The sequence below is a fragment of the Pteropus vampyrus genome, unplaced genomic scaffold (genome assembly GCF_000151845.1).
Source record: "Pteropus vampyrus isolate Shadow unplaced genomic scaffold, Pvam_2.0 Scaffold7, whole genome shotgun sequence".
Taxonomy (NCBI): domain Eukaryota; kingdom Metazoa; phylum Chordata; class Mammalia; order Chiroptera; family Pteropodidae; genus Pteropus; species Pteropus vampyrus.
The window spans coordinates 6,762,693-6,774,700 of record NW_011888788.1 but is presented as its reverse complement, the minus strand read 5'-3'; the positions used below and the strand labels follow the sequence as shown (position 1 = coordinate 6,774,700).

General features: G+C 38.5%; 1 protein-coding gene across 3 annotated transcripts in view; it reads right to left on the bottom strand.

Annotated features, from left to right (window-relative positions):
- SNAP25 (synaptosome associated protein 25) overlaps positions 1 to 12,008 on the bottom strand; it is an 87,828-nt gene that overhangs the window by 49,921 nt on the left and 25,899 nt on the right. The window lies entirely within an intron of this gene.

Below are 12,008 nucleotides of genomic sequence, written 5' to 3'. Positions count from 1 at the left end.
TATTAATTATATTTTGAAAACTTTCATTATTAAACATTGCTCAAATGCCATATTTGAAGACTATTATATTTCACCATACAAATGTATTATGATTTATTTGGCTAATCTCCTATTCCTTGACATTTAATGCTCTTTTCATTTTCCTTTCTTTCTCTTTCTTTTCTTTTTTTTTTTTATAAGTTAGGCTGCCACGAACATATTTAAACAAACTTTATCTACATCTTGGTATTTCCTTACAATAGATCTCTGAGAGTGGATTTACAAGTCAAAGAAAATAAATGTTTTAAAGACATCTGAGACATATTATCAAGTGCTCTATACAGAGATTTATCAATATGTACTTTTAAACTGATGATTTTCTCAATTTTTATTTCTAAAATATTTGTATATTCCAAGAATAGTTAAAAATTCATTTTTAAGTCTTTCTCAATGATCATTTTTAATTTAACATTTAAACTAGCTAAAATTTATTTCAGTATGTATATGAAAAGAGTTAAAGCTCTAATTTGATATTTTTCCAAACAGTCCCTTTTCTCAACATTGTGTGTGGAATAATTCATATTTTCTTCGCTAGTTTATCATTCAATTAATTTTACGAAATAATATGTAGGTTGTTAGTTAAGTGGACTTTGTAATAGTAGAGAAACTCATGGAAGCACATTAAAAAGATTGAAACTCTGAACAAACTATTTTGAGTATATTCTTGTCTCAATTTTAACCATTACTATTTCTGAGAGCTATCTAGTTCTGATTTTAACTCTCACTTATCAAATTCTCAGGTGTTGCAAAACAACTCAAATCTCATCTTCTCTAAGATGGCTTTAATCTGTCTGCAAGCAGCTTGTAGCTTTGTCAATAACAGGCCTGACTAAATCCATCTGTTCTACTTTATTCTCCTTCTGTGATAATGGTTATACCCTTGCATTTTCTATGAAGAAGGCTTTTCTATCTTATGTCCCAGATTGAGTTATTACCAATGAATTTAGTGGAATCTATTTTTACATATTCTTGTTTATATATGTTTATTTATTTATTATATAATTTCTATAATCATTATAGTCTCATTGTTCTATGCTTAATAGCCTTATTTAAAATCATTAAATGAAGCCTGAAGTTATCAAAGCCACAATACATGAAGGAAAAGGAGGCCAGAATTTTTAATTCTGCTCAAGAAAACAGAAACATTTTCAATGACTACAGGATACAATTCTTTTCCTTCTTACCCTATGAGATTCCTCTGTTAAATAGCAGGAAAGGTAGACTCGCCTACTAAATTTTTTAAAAATGAGTTTTACTTCATTAGCACTATTACTCTTTATTAACTTCGTTGAGTCTGAGAAACCTCTATTGTGCATCTCCTATTGCCATACATTATACAGACCACTAGTGATTTTGCATGACAAAGAGAAACAGCTGACTTCAGTGAATTTCTACCCATAGCAGAGAAAGGGGTGTGTGTGTGTATGTGTGTATTCCAGAAACTGGAAGGAGCTTACCCTGACCCATTCACTATCTTTCACCCAGCCTCTGTCTTGATTAAGGAGTTAATATCTCACTTGAAAGATACATGCAAGATGATAGACAAAAATTAAGGGTGTTGTTCGTGTCCAGGGGAGAAGTCATCACTTGATGGCCCTTTAAGTGATCAAACTTTGAAGTCCTTTCAAGCACCTAAGAGGCTATGGGAGACCATCCCTATTTCTAGAAACCTGGCAGGTTGGTGGTCATGGTCATTACACTCAGCCTAGGCCCACTTGGGCTTCGTAATCTGGCAAACTCAAATGGGCAAACTTTTAGGTCCTTCTCTTACCAAAGGCAAGGAAGGCTGTGTTCTGCCTGACGTCTTCTAGGGAAGTAATGCTTCAGTGGCATTTCAAGTATCCTTAGGTGGCAAATGTCTGTGCTGTGGAGTCCCATTCTGTCTCAACAAGCTTTTTGCTTCAGATGAAGAAATGGCAGAAGCCTCAGATTTCTTGCCATGGCTGAGCTGGAAGGGGAAACTGAGGGAACTTTCCTGAGGTCAATGAGGCCCAAAGCAAGCTGTCTCTGTTTTGGTATAAGTTTCTGAGGCTCTGGGACTGCCCAGTGCTTAGAAAAAAGTTTCCAGACTCCCTGCAGGCCTGACTAGATCGCACCTTGCCTTGGGGCCATGATTTTTTTCCTTAGAGGATTCTGAATACTGCTTTCTCCATCTATTGTAAGTCCTCAGGCTTCCTATACTGCTTCTCTCCTTGCCACTGAAGCAGTAGGGTAGGTCAAGATGGGGCCAATTACTCAAAGCAAGCCCTGGTTTTGTAGAAACTTCAAAGCAGGATCCTCCTCCTCTGGGGTTCTACAAGTTCTTTGCAGAGACACTTCTGGTAGTGAGAGTGAAGGGAAAAGGAGGTGGTCCTAGGCTGGCCTCTATCTCAAGAGCCTCTCAGGAGCAAAATCTGAGCCAAGAATCTGTGTGCAAGGGGTTTATTGGGAGAATGCTCCCAGGGGAGACCAGGGAGGGAGTGAAGGAAGTAGGTCAAGAAGGGGGAGGAACCTGAGCAAGCAAAGTTTATTCTGCAGGAAGGTCTGGAATATAAAATGCACCTCAGAGTAGGTCCTACCTCAAGGCCAGGGAGCTGGGCTTTTAGACTCCTTCCCACACCAGCCGGTTATTGGTGAAAGCCACTGACAGGGGCAGGAACACAAAATATCCCAGCATTTCTGGCTCTCTGTATAGGGGAGGCAATCCTCTGTACCCAAGGGGACCTCATGGAGGACCCACAGTGCCTACTATAAGCACTCTCTTGGGATAGATTTTCTTACAAGTCTGAACTGACTGTACCCCAGAACTAGAGAGGAGCCATCTTGCCAAAAGCAGGTGGTAAGCCATCTGTGAGCTCTGTGGGAACATGAGGCACATCCTGTTTAGAGAACCCTGCCAGTTAGCAGGGCGAAAAGCCTGGCCAAGTCACCCTGAAACCTGCCTGGCCAGGCCCTTCATAGGTGTCAAGACCTTTTCTCCAGTCCCAAGGTGTGTGGGTAACATATAGATCACAGAATGCTGTTGTCATAAACTGTATATGCAGCGGTCAGACAACTTGTCTTAGCACCCCAAATACACTTTAGAGTTAATATTGAATGACACCCCAAAGGGCAACTGACCTGCATATACAAATTACATTTTCAACCCTCATCACTCTGAGAAGTTCAATAACAGTCCTCAATCTTGCTAAATGTCCAGGACTCTTGGCTGCTTAGCCACTCATTCAAAGATCTTAATAATAATGAAACTATCACTGAGCACTTAGTGCCTGCCAAGCCCTGTTTAGATCCTCTGTGTGATAATTCATTGCAATAGTCCCGCAACTCTGTGAGGTAGGCATCTTTATTATCTTCATTTCACAGATAGGAAACCAGGGCACAGAGGGTTAAGTGAATGATCCAGAGTTCTCTAGCTTATAAGTGGCAGAGTTGGGATCTGAAATTAGAGAGCGTGAACCCAGGGTCTCCAACAGTGACCACTAAGTTACAGTATGGTGGACATACAGCCGTAAGAGCTTATGAATAGATTCTGGATATAAAGAAGCCAGAATTCCATCAGGATTTGGTTCAGGCCTGGTGAATAAATTCTACTTTAAAAATTAGGTCTCACTTTGGCCCTCATTTACTATTATGACCGCTTATAGGTGAGGAATTAGTGATAAGGTAAAGAAAAGTGACTTGGTTAAAATCATCCAGTTCTTAGTGTCCTTAGTACCTCATTCTTAGTCTATGATATTTCTATACACCATATTGTCTCATTCAGTCTCCTTAGCTATCCTCTTCCTTAGAAACAATAATTTAAAACAGTTAAACATTTACTGGGTTCTTAATATAATATGCACCAGGTGTTCAGCACTTCATATGCATTTTTAAAAATTTAATCCAAGTTATATGTGTATGACATAGCTTCTATTATTATCTTCATTTTCTTTTTCCAATGGAGAATCCAAGCCTTAGGGAGGTTTAACTATTTTGCCTAAGGTCACGCAATTAGTAAGTGGCCAAAAACTAAATCTCTTTGATTCTAAAATCAATTGTTTCAATTAGAGTCAAGAAAAATTACCCAAAACTTAGAAATAAAGCAAAAGGATAGCATCCTTTTATACTATACTGGAGCATTATCTAATTAGCTCATCTAATGATTATCTAATTTTCTAGGGGAATGTTTGGCTTACTATTTTTTCTCTTCTCCTTTTATCAGTTTTATTGCTTTCTAGAACATTAATCCGTTTCATACCTAACTGAACAAATTTATTTTAACATTTCTTTCCTGACTACCTATATAAATCTTTGTTCCTCAAATGCTCTGTGGATGAACCTTACCAGCTTTTCTCACTAATGACATAAATGAACCTTTGACACTCACTATATGTTGATGGAAAAGTCATGTTTTAACTTTTTGGAAATTACATTTTGCCACTTCTGTGTGTGCATGTGTGTGGTGTGTGTGTGTGTGTGTGTGTGTGTGTGTGTGTGTGTGTGTGTGTGTATGTGTGTGTGTCAGATATTGTCTTATCCACCTAAGGATGGCAACACTTGAGATAGTTCTAGAAGGTCATGGCAGCCATGTTAGAAAGTAAGTTTCCGATTCTTACTCTTTCTTATTTAGCAGGTACTAGTAGAGTGCCTTGAGAAACACAAGTGTACAAAGAATTTGCACCTCGAATCTCTCCAGATTCCTGTCCTTTTCATTCCCCTAGATTTGAGATTTATTTTTTTCTAGCTGCACAAATAGCTAAAATTTCCATAAATTCATTTTTAAGGGACAGATATTATAGATAAACAGGCTTTTGGGGGGCCTGTAGTTCACTTAAGCTAGAACCTCTAGGGGATGTGATGAAAAGGAGAGATTTCATGAATAGTAAAATGGAGAGGCAAAAGGCACCCAGGAAAGGTTAGCTTGCTTTAATCACAAGTGCAAACATGGCTTCCTTCAAATAGATTTATGGGTTCCTTTCTGGAGGTAGCAGCAGGTTTGTTTAACGTTTTACAAGGAATCAGATCTCATGGTTATTAATCATTGCTCTCTCAGGAGCAAACCTGATGAAAATGCTTGCCTACTTACTTTTACTGTAATCCTACAAATCCCTGTAATTTCATTTGCCATAATATCACCTCTCAACCATGCTCTGCTTTCTTTTCCTGGCCAGCTTCCACTGAGCCTTCCTAATTCAGTACAAATGGCATCTCCTGGAGGAAGCTGGTGGCCTGGGCCAAGGCCTTCTCTGAACTCCAGTGGGTTCTCAAGTATCCTGTCATAGTATTTCTTACCTCATGCTACAATTGGCCTCTTGACATCTCTACATCCCCCACAACCCTGTGTCAGGTCTTCAAAGGATACACTCTCAGTTCCAATGGCTAGCACACAGAAACACTGAGTACAATTTTTTGAGGATAAGGATCATAGCTCACATTTCTTCTTAACATTTTATTTTTGCTTGACTTGATGCTGAGTTCTCAAACTTGAGTAGACACTCACATATTTGGTGCTTAATTGTTTCTTGCAGATTTTGGCATCAATCTTCCTTTAACTATTTAAGGCAATACATTCTCAGCTAATTTGAACATGTTAATGTATAGCAGAGAGTCTAGTGAGCAATGTCACACACACACACACACACACACACACACACACACACACACACAATCACTGGCCTCAGGGTCATAGAAGGTGAAATACTAAAGGCCTAAGAGTAGAAGCGAGTGTTGGAAAAAAGCATTGTTTTCTTTTCCAGAGAATCTGAAGATCACTCTTGGCCTTTCGGGTTGTCACTTTTGTGGGGCCTGTTTTATGTGCCCAGAACACATAGCCCAATGCAACGTTTATCAGGGAGCTCTTATTCTAAGCAGATGGAAGATGATCAAAGTCTCCCAAACAAGAAAACATGGAATTATACTGTATACTCTTCCATCTATTTAGTCTCAACTAGTTCTACCATGGTCCAGACACCAGCACAAGATCCACTTCAAAAAAGTTTGTGGACTTTGGTTGAAAAATAAGTTTTAAAAGTAAGTGGTTTTCTGAAGAAAATGAGTTCCCTAATTAAGAAAATACCATTTAAAAATGTAACAATATAATCAGAGATCTCAAAACGTTAAAGCCAGTGTTGTTTTTTTCTTTAAAAAGAATGTTGGCTAAAGAAATGATAATTGAAGCGTGGTCCAGTACTGGCAGTATCCATCAGCATCCCCAGGAAACATGTTAGAAATACAAATTCATGAGCCCTACCCTAGATCTGCCGAACTGGAGTCTCTGAGGGTGTGGCCCAGGAATTTATGTTTTAACAAGTTCTCTACATGATCCTGATGGTCACTAGTTTGAAATGTGCTAACTGAAAACTTTCCAAAGGATCAGCTCTCCTCCTTAGGAAGCAAAATAATTAGTTCTGCAGAGTTCTCAGTAGAGCAAAGCTTAGACTAGGGCTTCTAAAAATTTAGCTGCATAAAAATCACGAAGAGACTTTATTAAAACACAGATCCTTGAGTTCCAACCTTAGAGATTCTCATCTGGTAGGTTTCAAGTGGGGCTTATGAATCAGCATTTCTGTCAAGTTGCATAGTGATTCCGTTGGTCTCTGGACCACACTTTGAGCAACAAAGACCAATACCCAGAAAGCTATGAGCTAATCCTATATGGCTACAAAAGCTGCACTCCATCTAGTCAGAACATTATAAAGGCTTGGTGATCACAAGGATGCTTATTTCTTCCTTGTAAAAAAACCCAGTGAAATATTACCAGGCTCTTTGCTGCTTAAAAACAGCGTAGAGGCCTTCAGAGCGGGTTTCTTTCTATAGCTTCAAAAAGCAAAATCTTTGTGCATTTTTTTTTCAGACATCTTTTTTGATGAGGATAATCACTTATATATAAGTATGTAGAGGCTGCTGGGAGCAGGGCTCATAACACTGCCCATCCCAGAGCTTCCTAGTGAGAGCCCATCAAGGAACTGAATGAATGAATGAATGAATGAGAAATGAATGACTGCAATCTCCCTATCTCGCACTAATGACTGGCTCTGAGAGGCTACATCTAAGTTCTGAACTATCTCTTTGAGCATTATAGCCTCACAGGAAGAAAAGCATAGACTGTAAAATGAGGTGAAAATTACCCATGTTCATTGTTTTCTATGAAAGTAAACTGGAAAAGGGATATAACAGAATTGGCCGGTTGTGTGCCCATAGTCTACTTATTGAAACTATTTGAACTTCTGTCCTTTCAACTGAGAAGCAGAATTATCAGTACATACATAAATGGTGCTGTGGACAGGGCTACTCAGTATGATTCATGGACTTGCAGCATCAGCATCACCTGGGAGTCTATTAGAAATATAAATTCTTAGGCCCCATCCCAGACCAACTGAGTCATAATATCTGGAGGTTAGGTTCAGCAATCTGTGTTTTAATAAGCCCCTCAGAGGATTCTGACACTCACTAAAGCTTGAATAACATAACACTGGATATGAGGACTGAGAGTAGATTCTCATGGTCAAGAATGGTTTAAGGAATGAAATTGTACTGCTTCAAATGCTGGCTCCATTACTTACCTGCTGTGTGATCTCAGGCACGATGTTTAACCTCTCTCGGCCTTATTTTCTTCATCTCAAAAATGATTTTTTTGTAAGGATTAAATGAGTTAATACATGTAAGACAGTTAGCAGAAGGCCTGACACATAGAGCTCAACAAATGGCATTATTAGATATTTAAATATAGATAGAAACAAGGCCAATGTTACACCATATATGTGTGTGTGGGTGTGCCTGTGTGTGTGAAAAATATATATACATGTTTCCTCTGGACCATAAGATCATGGTTGATTATTTTTTCTTTTTATACTTTTCTTTGCATACTTTTTTTGGCAATTATCATGCGATTCTTTAAAAACCAGAAGAAACACTATAAAAAAGATTTGTGCTGAAGGAGGGAAAATATTAACTGAGTTAGATGAGGTGTTAGTGTTGGCTATGAAATATTTTATGGGTCCTCATGGGTCTCCCTATATTCATGCTTTTATCCTTGGAGCCAAGTATATGTTTTATTGGCTTCTATACATATATGTGTGAGTTTGATCATTCCCATGTAATCAGTCAGGATGAACAACTTCTTGGGCTTCATTACCCATGGGCATGGGCTCAAGATGATTGATCGAATTGAGGTGTTCTCCATCCCTCCTTGTATCCATGCAACCACCAGGTAAACAAACCCAGACTAGCCTAATTGATTGTGAGATAGAATATGTGGAACACAAATAAGTCATTTTAGTTAAGGCCACTCTAGACAAATTAGCTCCCAGCTGACCTACCAACTGACCACAGAGTGAACCTAACCAAGACTGGAAAAAATTATCCAGCTGAGCTTAGCCCAAATTGCTGACTTGTAGAATCATGGGCTAAATAAATGAATGTTATTTGAAGCTACTAAGGGAGTTATTTGTTACCCAGAAAAAGCTAACTGATATACTGGTATACCTCAAGAGTTTGCCATAGTGCCATCGTCCTGTTCTTTTCTCCATATCCAACAGTCACATTTCTTTTTACACTTTTAGGTTAGGAGTTTTATAGACAGTTGGACTATCAGTATGAGTAAGCAGCAAGCAGCAAATAGAGCAGAAACAAAGCATGCTTGGAAGGCACGTCAGTAATGGAAGGTGATGTCTTCACATCCTTCAATAAAAGAAAATAGGCCAAGAGGGAAAAAAAGCCTGACTTAATATAAATTTTTCATATGGCATCTCAGGAACAACCAGCAATTCTATTCTTAGTCTGTTCCTCTATTGAAGCTGAAATTTATTCCCAGTTTAATGTCTATCTTTGTCTGAAAGGGATATTGAAGTTGTGGGCCAGGAGAGGAAGAATGTAGTTGGTAAAAGAAAGTGTTGTCATCCCACTTTACTAAAGGAGCCTGAAAAAAATGGATGTAGGACTGGACCCAGATGTCACCACTGATTTGTCCATTGATTATTGATGACACCTCTTTACCATTTTGCAAATGGCCATCAATTAATGAGAACTCAGGTGAAATGTTCTGGGGAAAAGTAGGGTGTTGTCTGCAGCTCTAGGGAGTAAGAAAGATCCTTGCCTTAGCCATTGAGAAATTGCCTATTCTTTTCTAACTTTGGGGTCATATGGGTTTTAATTATACAAATTAGTCCATCTGAGTGCCTAGAAGCACCATAGCTAACACAAAGCTGACTCACTGCATGCAGGCAGTGTCTAATCTCTTTGTATGTGCTAATTCCCATAACAACCCTATTATCTCCCCACCTGTTTTACATATGAAGAAACAGAATCAGGAAGGTGAAATAGCTTCCCCCTAAGTCTAAGGCCAGAGCACCTGCCATTAACCCTTATGTAAGGACTCAATCAGATGCTAGGACAGTGCCTGGGACATGGTGGATGGTTGACCACATGAGCCCCAATAGGGATGTTGCACCCGGGGGCTGGTGAACACTCCCAGAGAATGAATATTAGTGATGGGTATTTATTCCCCTCTTCCGTCCCTATCTTTCCACTTAAAGGGCCACTCTCAGCACATCTATTCTTTCTGCATTTCAAGGGAGAGATAAAATTCTTTACAGATTAAAAGTGGCAATTTGGTAGGAAGTTTAAGAGACTTGTCTGGAAAGTGAGTTTTCACAGAAAGTGTGCAGTTTTCACTCAGATTCTGTGGGTTGGCTGGGGTATTAATGGAGATTCTGAGCATGATGGGTAGTAAAATCACACCCTTTCCCCCGCCTTCCATTGTCAAGGTGGCTTGTTTCTTTTCTTTCTTCTCTATAAGATGTTTTAGGCAAACATCTTATTTTTTTAATTAAATTTATTGGGGTGACATTGGTTAATAAAACATGTGGGTTTCAAGTGTACAATTCAATAATATGTCATATGTGTATATTGAATTGTGTGTTCACCACCCAAAGTTAAATTTCTTTCCATCACCAGATATTTGACCCCCTTTCCCCTAATCTATCTCCTCATGCAAACATCAACATTTCCGGGGCTCAAATGATCATTCAGTCTTCACTGATAGAGAATCTTGCAAGCGCATTTTGCTCTCCCTCTCAATAAAAAGCTCAGCTCCTTTCATCTCTTTCCTTTCATCTCCTACCCCCACCCCACCTGTGCACATGTACAGATGTGCACAGAACACACATGATCAGCCATCTTTTCTTTTGCTCTAAACCAGGAAAATTCAATGTGAGACTCTTTGAAATATAATGGCTCAAAATCAGCTCAGAACATGATGTCCCCATTGAAATGTCTGGAATTCTGAGTTTTCCCAGCAGGCTTCAGACAGAAGTGGAGTCAACATAAGCATATTCAAGCATAAGATGAATTCTAATGAGCTCGACTAATACACCAAAGCTCAAGGACACTCATTACCTGGGCTGAAGAGCATGCAGCTTTGAAGCTGCAGATGTCAGTAAAGATAAGTTTAAAATTTCAATCATGATGTGAATTAACATGCTTTCATTTCTTGCCAAGTTTCAAAGCAGAAAGATAATTTTATATGGGGACAAGACGGAACAAAGGAAAGCATATAGCTTACGATTTATATGTGCTCCTGACGCCTCAAATTTGCATGCAGCTTCAAATACAAAATATATAAGTCATAGCACCTTGTCATGAGTCTGTTTAATTATAAATTCATTTAAAAACATATATTGAGCACCTACAATGTGTGTATTTTCCATGTGTGTATGTGTAAAAGATAGATAAGATAGCACCACTCCTGTCACTAAGAAGTGTGTAGTTGAGTTCAGGTGCAAGAATATGGATCTGGGGACGTATCCAGGGAGAAGACTTAAATGCAATACTTTGAAACCCACGCTATCTAGGAAATAGAACTTTTTTTAGATTCCTAGATTCAAATAAACATTCATTCTCCTAAAACAAAATTTGAAAGTTAATCTAAATTATTGCAATCAGAAACTTCCTTTGCATTACTAAACTTCTGACATAAAAATTAAGGGGGGTGAATTGATCTTAAGTGTGGAAGACAAAGCATGAAGATGTATTTTAAGTGGTCCAGATTCTTTTATGATGACCATAAGTTTCAATTTTTGAAAGAGGTGTCCTACTCACTCTGATCTCCCTAAATCGAAGACCTGCTGAATGGTCCCAAGGGCACATTCAGAAATTGAGAAAGCAAGAGAGAAAGTGAGAGAGAGAGAGGAGACTTCCCAAGGGAAGGATACCTAACGTCAGCTGGCTTTTGGAGGGACCAGGGAGTTCCTTAATTTTTCCAAACCCTGTTCCCCTTTCTTTATCCCCTGTCCCCAACTTGTCTGGTATAAGTTTATCCAAGATTTCGCAGATGCTTTTACTACTGGACATCCCTGCCCTGACCAGGCCAAGTTACCTTTTAAATAGTCTCAAAACACTGGACACTTCTTACTTGTACCACTTGGTGTAGCAGTTATGAACATAGATTCCAAAGTCAGACTGCCTCAGTTCAAATCCTGGCTCTGACAACTCAATGGCTGTGTGCTTTGAGGCAAGGTGTTTAACCTCACTGTGCCTTAGCTTCTTTATCAGTAAGGTTGCGATAATAATGGTTCCTACCACATAGGCTTTTTATGAAGAATAAATGGGTTAATATTTATGAAAATGATTAGAAAAGTGCATGGCATATAGTAAGTGCTTAATAAGTGTTCATTTAATAAACATTGAGAAATTAGTTATTTAATACGTCTTTCAAATGTAAGCTCCAACTTATTGTTTTATGTTATTAAGGTGCATTATTGTGGTACTATATATCTGATACGCAAGGTTGGGGTAAGGAAGGCATTATTACTGCTACTATTATTACTACTATTGGTAATTAACATTTATGGACTGTTTGCTGTCTGTCCAACACTGTAATCAAAACTTTGTAGGCATCATCTATTTTAATCTTCGCAACAACTCTTAGAAATAGATACTCTATTGATACTCATTTCTCAGATGAGGAAACTGAGGCTCAGAAAGAACTAAATGACCTACCCAAGGTAACATAG